Here is an 8,161-nt window from a genome sequence, read left to right as displayed (position 1 = left end):
CATTTAAGAGAGTAACAAATTCACTAATATGAGCCCTAACGGATGCAAATTCGGCCATATGAAACGTGTATAGACATTGTTTCAACACTAATCGATTAGCCAGAGACTTTGTCAGGTAAAGGGTTTCTAACTTCTTCCATAAGGAAAATTCTATTTTCTTCATAAGCACCTCCTGCAACACATTGTTCGTAAGACACAACTGAATTATAGACAAACTGTAACACCCCAAACCTGATACAATGAACCAGATCTGAATATTGGGTGTGAGCACTCTAATATAAATGAAGCTTAACTCTACTTACACAAATTACAATGGATTTGAACTACTTAATTACAAGACTTCATAATACAATACATAAGTATAAACATTGAAAAATTTTAGTTATAATACATAGGAAATTTGATTATAAGTATTACTAAAATGATGTCCTGGTCTAACTTGGTTATCGTGATTAAGGGTTTTTATGTGGCAAATATACTTGACCATGTCATCAAAGCTTGCTCTGTATGCATAACAAACCAATACGCCACTCCTTGGGCGTAGTCCTGGCAATGTTCCCCTAGGTGCAAGCTCAAATTGAACCTGAAACAGAGAACACAATCCATGTAAGTTCATGAAAACTTAGTGAGAAATAATCATTTATACCTTAATCGTTTATTTTCCAAAAACAGGCGGATAGTCCATCACCGTTAACTCATTTTCTTAAATCTTCAGCTATTTGTAAGCAAGAACAGTTTACCATTAACGAACTATAATACTTTCTTCTATCTACTATATCATGGTCAATTTCCCCTTAACATTGTTTCATCAATGGCTTCATCCTTTTAGAACTTCTTCATTTCATACTCATCTTGATCATGATTCCCTTACTCAATGCTCTTCGCAAAACAATGTATGAATTCGCTTTCCTTACCTGATCTTTCTTCGACTACCCTTTCCTCTTATTGTTCATTGATAGATGTCTTTCATCAAACGATCAGACGTAGCATTTACTCAGGTTTGTTCTTTTTTTTCACTTAACCCATTCTTTGAATTTGCCACATGCTCTAGCCCATTCCAGTTTCTCGATTCTTATCTTAAGACCATGCAGGATATGCCATAACATTTCATATAAAACTCGCCACAAAGGAAACTCATTAGAATATCTCATCGAAGGTGTAATAGATACGCCATAAGGGCATTTCCTTCTGAGTTCATTACCACTATCATTCCTTTAGAGTTCGCCATAAATTCCATTTCTTTCCCTTAAGGTCCTCCACAGAGGCGTTTCCTTCGGATGGTTGCCACAAGGGTCATTCTTTAGAGTGCGTCGTAAAGTGTAAACTAAAAAATATATAGGATTTTTCCCATATAGTTCATCACCTTTTTACTTAAATTTGTTTTTAAAACCAAGTAATTATTTAATAAATTAATGAAATATGCGAAAATATGAAATTCGGACATGGAAATTATTAAAATGTGATTTTATGCTTTATTATTTAGTTTTCATGCATAAAATGGCTTATTTTATATTAGTTTGAGCATATTATATTTTTAAGCTATAAAATGATCATGCCTGATTAAATTAAATAATAAAATATAAAGTTATATTTAATAATTTATTTTAAATATTTCATTAATAAATTGGGTTTCAATTAATTAAGTAAATTAATTAATTGAAGTTGTTAAAATTATATTATTTGGTCCTTTAAACCATCTACTATTTTTGGACAGGTCTGAGAGTTTTCTTCTAATTGCAAAATCGTCCAAATTGGGGACCAAGTCAACCCAATTTTCGGCTGCACATGGTTGATCATAAATCAATTTTTGGTTTAATTACATAAGGTCCTTGAAGAGTTAAATAAATCAGAGATTTTCCCGAAGATTTGCTGGTGACCGAGTCTTAGTCTTGATTTGTGGTGGCACTCAGATTGACCAAGAATCAAGCAGAATCAACCACATTTCCTCAATTCATGGCCGGCCATCCTTGGAAGAAGTTTCAAAATATGGACACTCCTATTTTTAGCAAACTAGCTCCCTTGCCTCACTTATAAATAAAAGCTCATTTCTCACTTTTTATATCATCCCTCACTCATTCATCATTCTCTCCTCTCTCAACTCTCTTAGCTATCTTTTCCCCTCACGCCTATCATCATCCTTACATAAGGATTTTTAGCAAAATTAGCCTTTTAAAGAACCCTTGGTCGGCCACCTTGGAGAACCATCAGCAAAGGAGCAAAGCAAAGCAGCGAAGGAGCCTTGTCAATCAAAGTCTTGGGTGACAGCCACTCTGAATTGGGTTCAATCTTACTTTTCTTTAATTTAATCTAAAGATGTTTGCTATGTGTTCTTTGTTCTTGTTTACAACAATGTTAGCTTAATTTTATTTTAGCTAGGATGATTGTTTTGATTAAATAATATTTATTTGATTCATGATTATAATTTGTGCCTCAATCAATCATGTTTTCAATTAAAATCAAGTCTGTATTTCGTTCATACGTGATTGGAATGCACCTGAATTAACTGAGTGATCCTGACCAGACGACGGTTAATGGACACATAATTGAAATGTGCATGCTCAATTTAGATCCTAACCCGATTAAATTGTAGGTTGCATAACAACTCTGACCAAGCTCTGTTATCTGCATAGTTTTTAGATTTGTGTGATAAAATTGTTTCAAACCTGACACATCCCTATTACTTCACTCGAATACTAAGAAACCCTTAGTAAATAGGGATCAGTAAAATGCATATTTACTAAGTAAAGGATTTCGAAAGGACCCAATGTGGTTTCCAAACTCATGAAAGATCGAGTTGTCATGGAATGTTTTTTTGAATGTTATTAAGCATGTTGATAAAAAATTGAGTTTAATTAAAGTAATTATCCTAGTTTATTTATGTTATAATTGTTGCAAATTGTGTTTAATTTTACTAAAATCTATTTCATTTAGTTTGCATACTTTGGATAATTTGCATTAGGGATCATTGCATTTAGTTTAATATATTTTAATCACCACTTCTCAATTATATTGTGTTTTTATTTACCAAATTGTTAATATAATTTTAAAAATTAAGTGACTTAGCACAAATACAATCCCTATGGAGACGATAACTCAATACTTACTTATTACTTGATAACGACTGTGTACACTTGCACAAACCTATGTGTTACACAAAGGCATCCCCTTTATAGATCACCATGAAGGCTTCCTTTTTATAGATCACCACAAAGGCTTCCTTTTCAGAGATCACCACAAATGTTTCCTATTCATAGATCGCTACAAAGGCTTCCTTTTCATAGATAGCCACACCACAAAGGCTTTCTTTTTATATATCGCCACAAATGCTTTCTTTTCATTGATAGCTACAAAGGCTTCCTTTTCATAGATCGCCACAAAGGCTTCATTTTCATTGATAGCCACAAAGGATTCCTTTCAATAGATCACCATAAAGGCTTTCTTTTATGATGTATTTACAATAGGGATTCGCATAAACTCACATTTCATGAGGTTTTCCCCTCATCGTCCTAGGTCACGTTGGGAACCCTCTTTGGGTAATCACCTTCCTTTAGTTTTTTCCATATAATGCTATAGCGCAGCTATGGTCTTACACAATATGGTGCCATGGCCATGGACTTTTCCTATTAGATATTCATATTAGAGATCATGTTTTTAGTCTTGACGGACCCCTTTAAGCTACACGGTAATGAATAGACACACCCCTTTAGATTACACGGCAATGAATAGACACAGACTCTTCGTACACTAACATCATTCAAGACTCAATGCTTGATTCATATAAACACCCAAGCTATTTCCAAGCATGCCCATACAACCATATCACCTACTTGAACTCATCAGATTCGTACAAACTAGACATGCAAAGTCCATCAAACATTCATACAATAACATAATCATCAAGCCATACTTTTCTAGGTTCGGTTTCATAGATCAATCACCTTTCATAAGATTCGGCTTAGAGACTCACCTGACAACCATAGATTGCAGCTTGAACCTTAGATCCATCATCCAATCAGGGATTGCAACAACCACTGCCTTATAAAATAGAAAATCACCATTAAAACTTATTTCAAATAACATTGTCATCATCTCTAACCTAAATAACCCACATAAAAAGCGTTACTTCTTTATCTTATAGTTAAACATTTTTAAATGCCTAATCTTTCATAACACAGGAAGCCATAAAACTTACCTTGACATGGAGAATCATCCATATAATCTAGGATTTCATCTTCCACTCAAATGAATACTTTTTTTTCTTCTCAAGCCCCAGGTAACAATATTCTAGATGAAAAAAGACGAGATCTCCCTCATCCAAATCTCGAATATCTATTAATGTTATCTAAGTCCTTATTGGAACTTGACAAATGTCACATTTTACTATATTTCCTTATCTAAAAGTCCACAACTTCCAAGAAACCCATTTGAGTACCCCTTTATCTTTTAAATATTCTGTTTCACATTCAGTTGGTTCCTAACCAGCTTACCTTGTAACATAACATGCATGGTACTGTGATTAAAACACACTATTCTTCTAACGTGAACTCACACTCTCCACACCATTCCACTTGGTCACTACCTTATTCTAGTTGACATAGTTATATGCCATAGTGTTTTTGTTAACTTAAACACATAACTATATCCACCCATTCTATACACCTAAAATGTACTTGGGCAAGTACCACTCCACCAGACATAATACCTTAGGACTATACGCCAAACCTTGTACTTGTTAGAACTAGGGCGTTACACAAAGCATTCTCATCAAGTTTAGCCCATTCCAACAGATTCGAATCTGAAGGATTTTGCCTCGTAACATCCTTTTCCAGGCCATTCTAAACTAGTATTATTGTCATCCAACCTTGCTATACATTGAAATACGTGATCCCATCAAACTTCTCGATATCTAATCTCACTGTCACCATCTCTTAAATAGGTTGATTGTGAAATCTTAACCTAGGTCTAATACCAGTTTGTTAGGGATCAACCTATATAAGCAATGAAAAAGAAGGAATAGAGAAAATTGGGCACACAAATTTATGTGGAAAAACTCCTGCAATCAAAAGGATAAAAAAACCAAGGGCAAATGAGACTTCACTAATGAGCAAAGAATTAAAGAGTCCAAGATGGATAATTACAAAACAAAAACGAATGCAAAGCTCTCTGGCTAAAATAAAAAATTCATTTAAAGCTCTCTAAAACTCTTTCTTAATGTTGTGATGATTATGATTCTAGGGTTACTAAGACCCTTTTTATAAGCTAAGATTAGAGTTCTAATCTGACTAAAATATATTTGGAATAATCAGAGTTTAACTGCGAAAAATAGTCGTGATGAAAGTCTAATTGCACAGTTGCTCTGAGATAGAATTCATCGCATCGTCGTAACATTATGGGTCGCATTGTCAGGACATTGCCTCTATTTCGAACATCTTTGGGTCGTTGTGACATCACCAATCCTCTCGTCACAACACCGCGAGGAAAATACGACACACAATCTGCATTATTAATGATCTGGCATGGAAAATATTGGTTTATTAATATATATTAGATTTTTCTGATTATAAGAAGTGACATTCGAGCCTCGTTTGTTGAATCATCTGGAATCGATTGATATAGTTTTTTTCTTTTGTTTTTGAGTGATTTATTATTATGATTTTATGGATTCAATTTTAAATTTTTTTATGTTCTAGTTAATATATTTTGAATCTTTGAAATTCATGTTAAAGTTTTAAGGTTCAATAATTGTAATTTTTTATAGTTATGTTTCAATCCTTATTTCACAATTCTAATTTAAAGTTTGTTATACCCCTGTAGCTCCAAGACATGTAGGGCCACGAGAAGCTACTTGAAAGATATCCATGGATGGCCCTCCGCCACGCATCACCCTACTATTTCCCCATTTGAAGATCAGTCAGCCAGTCTCCTATCTTCAATCATCCGATTGATCACCTATGTCTCGCCCACCAAACCATTCGCTTTTAGTAGGAACGCACTTACCACCAAGAGGGGACCACTAGAGACCATTGAGACGTAACAACCTCATACTACCTCATCTAAAAGAAGGTAAAAGCAGTACTACACTTGAGGACAATCGACCTACCACCTAACCGACCGCACGAGCGAGCCACCACTCGTACTGTTGGTGATGTGGCACCTCCAGGCACGAGAACTTCCTCTATAAATGATCTTTCTTAATTTGACATGTGAAATTAGGCTCTCTTGAGTAATTAATGAGCTTGTTTTCAAGTAGTTTACAAGTCTATTTAATGCTTTTCTTATCGATTATTAGATTTTAGTAATAGTGATAGTTTTTCTTATATTTTACCTCTTTTGAGACCCAAATTGGCAAAACTATATTGTTGAGAGGCTAATGATTGATTTTAGTCTGTGTATGGAGATGACTATGGCCAAACCCTGAAGAAAATATCAACTAATTTGAATGTCACAACACTGTTGCATGTATGTCGTGGCTCTGATCCTCCATCATCTTAGAGGAGTAAAGCTTCAACAAGAAACCAACCTAGAGTAGTTCCCGAAGGATGTCACGACGCTAGATGTGTTGTATCGCAACACCAAACCCTCTGTCTCGACTCTAACCCTTCGAGATCACAACTCTAGTACTAATTGTTGAAGTGGAAGTGTTAGGGCCACTGTTGAGGGTGTCACCTCACCAACTAGGCTATGTCGTGACATCCAGAACCCCCAAGCTAAGATCATGTCGCGAGACCAAAGCCTAGGTGTTGCGACAAGGAAGTTTGACGAGTGAAAAACTGCAGGGGCAATTTTGTGTCCAAACAAGCTTAAGTCACTTTTCATTTAAGGGCATAATTGTAAATATTAGGTTAAATGTTATTAGACTATAAATACTACTTTATAAGCTTTTGGGAGTAGATTTTTTATGGTTGATCATTTTCCTTACTTCCCATATTTTTAGATTAGGTTTTTCCTTTTCTTTTTAGAATAGATTTTTTTTGTTTCTTCTTTCTTGTTAAAGACCTTCGTAAATGAATATGGATCAAGTTTTTGGGTGTTATTGGTTCCACATATAAATGAGCATTTTACCCTTACCTTTATATTGTGTATATCAACTATTTGATGAAATGTCTATTTGAGTATTAAGCTTTATTATATGTTGATATTGCTTTTGGTTAATTGATGAATTGATTGTTAGATTAAGTTAATGTCTATGCTTTATTTTTTAGTTTTTTTTATATCAAAATGCTTAATACGCTAGAATTGATGCCTTTAATGGAAAATCTAGATAAACGAGACCAAAATGAAAGTTTATTTTTTGATGGTTCAATATCATTGTGCCAAATAGTGAGACCAAGAGGATATCTATATGCCTAGGTTAGATCGAGAGGAGAGATTAGGTGGTATCTTCTATTTTAGGATGAGACCAATAGGATATTCCTAGCTAAGGATGGAAACCAATACAATCGATATAGGTTTATTAGCTTAGTTAGCCATTAACAAATCAACCGACCATCATTTTAATCATTTACATTGTCTAAAATAATAGGAAGAAAGTTTATCTTAGTTAATTTAATTGATAGTTTAAATTTAGTTTATAAATAATTTATTTTGAATTTGCACTAATAATTTCCTACTCGATAGATTAGAATTTGCTTAACTTGTAATTAACATGATAATCACATTTACCAAATTGGCAATCCCTTGGGTTTGATCCTTGGAATACTTGGAGTGTTCCATAGTAACACTTATAAATCTTACAACTGACCTATTACAATTATAGGTAACCATTTTAATTCTGATAGTTTTGTGTTGATTCAATAGCCTTAGCATAAGCATACCGGGGTGTGGTCACTGACCACATGAAGACCTTTCTCTATGAATAACATAAAGGAAAATGATAACGTAAGCACTTATCCTCAACACTCAATCTCCCTAGCCTTCATAGTCTCGTTACACCTCCCCTCTCCTATTTTTTTTTTCAGCTCTCTACCACTTGGACCAAACTTCTAGTCACCAACCCTTAACCTTGACTAGCTAGCCATATTCTTGTCTCAGCCTCTACCAGGGCCTCCTCATTTTTTAGAGAGATTCCTCTACAGCTCTACCAGTATATCCACCCATCTTGGTTGTTTTCTTCGCCTTCTCAGGCCATTGTTGCTGCCATCCCTATGGACCAAGCCTCTCG

The sequence above is a fragment of the Gossypium raimondii genome, chromosome 4 (assembly GCF_025698545.1).
Source record: "Gossypium raimondii isolate GPD5lz chromosome 4, ASM2569854v1, whole genome shotgun sequence".
Classification (NCBI taxonomy): domain Eukaryota; kingdom Viridiplantae; phylum Streptophyta; class Magnoliopsida; order Malvales; family Malvaceae; genus Gossypium; species Gossypium raimondii.
Note: the sequence above shows the minus strand (reverse complement) of the source record.